Source organism: Schistocerca americana, chromosome 2, assembly GCF_021461395.2.
Source record: "Schistocerca americana isolate TAMUIC-IGC-003095 chromosome 2, iqSchAmer2.1, whole genome shotgun sequence".
Lineage (NCBI taxonomy): Eukaryota > Metazoa > Arthropoda > Insecta > Orthoptera > Acrididae > Schistocerca > Schistocerca americana.
This window is the reverse complement of record NC_060120.1, coordinates 556498725-556499861: the sequence shown is the minus strand read 5'-3', so window position 1 is coordinate 556499861 and position 1137 is coordinate 556498725.

Below are 1137 nucleotides of genomic sequence, written 5' to 3'. Positions count from 1 at the left end.
TACAGCTCCCTCTAGTACCATGGAAGTCATTCCCTCATGTCTTAGCAGATGTCCTATCATCCTGTCCCTTCTCCTTATCAGCGTTTTCCACATATTCTTTTCCTCTCCGATTCTGCGTAGAACCTCCTCATTCCTTACCTTATCAGTCCACCTAATTTTCAACATTCGTCTATAGCACCACATCTCAAATGCTTCGATTCTCTTCTGTTCCGGTTTTCCCACAGTCCATGTTTCACTACCATACAATGCTGTACTCCAGACGTACATCCTCAGAAATTTCTTCCTCAAATTGAGGCCGGTATTTGATATTAGTAGACTTCTCTTGGCCAGAAATGCCTTTTTTGCCATAGCGTGTCTGCTTTTGATGTCCTCCTTGCTCCGACCATCATTGGTTATTTTACTGCCTAGGTAGCAGAATTCCTTAACTTCATTGACTTCGTGACCATCAATCCTGATGTTAAGTTTTTCGCTGTTCTCATTTCTACTACTTCTCATTACCTTCGTCTTTCTCCGATTTACTCTCAAACCATACTGTGTACTCATTAGACTGTTCATTCCGTTCAGCAGATCATTTAATTCTTCTTCACTTCCACTCAGGATAGCAATGTCATCAGCGAATCGTATCATTGATATCCTTTCACCTTGTATTTTAATTCCACTCCTGAACCTTTCTTTTATTTCCATCATTGCTTCCTCGATGTACAGATTGAAGAGTAGGGGCGAGAGGCTACAGCCTTGTCTTACACCCTTCTTAATACGAGCACTTCGTTCTTGATTGTCCACTCTTATTATCCCCTCTTGGTTGTTGTACATATTGTATATGACCCGTCTCTCCCTATAGCTTACCCCTACTTTTTTCAGAATCTCGAACAGCTTGCATCATTTTATATTGTCGAACGCTTTTTCCAGGTCGACAAATCCTATGAAAGTGTCAATTTTTTTTAGCCTTGCTTCCATTATTAGCCGTAACGTCAGAATTGCCTCTCTCGTCCCTTTACTTTTCCTAAAGCCAAACTGATCGTCACCTAGCGCATTCTCAATTTTCTTTTCCATTCTTCTGTAGATTATTCTTGTAAGCAGCTTCGATGCATGAGCTGTTAAGCTGATTGTGCGATAATTCTCGCACTTGTCAGCTCT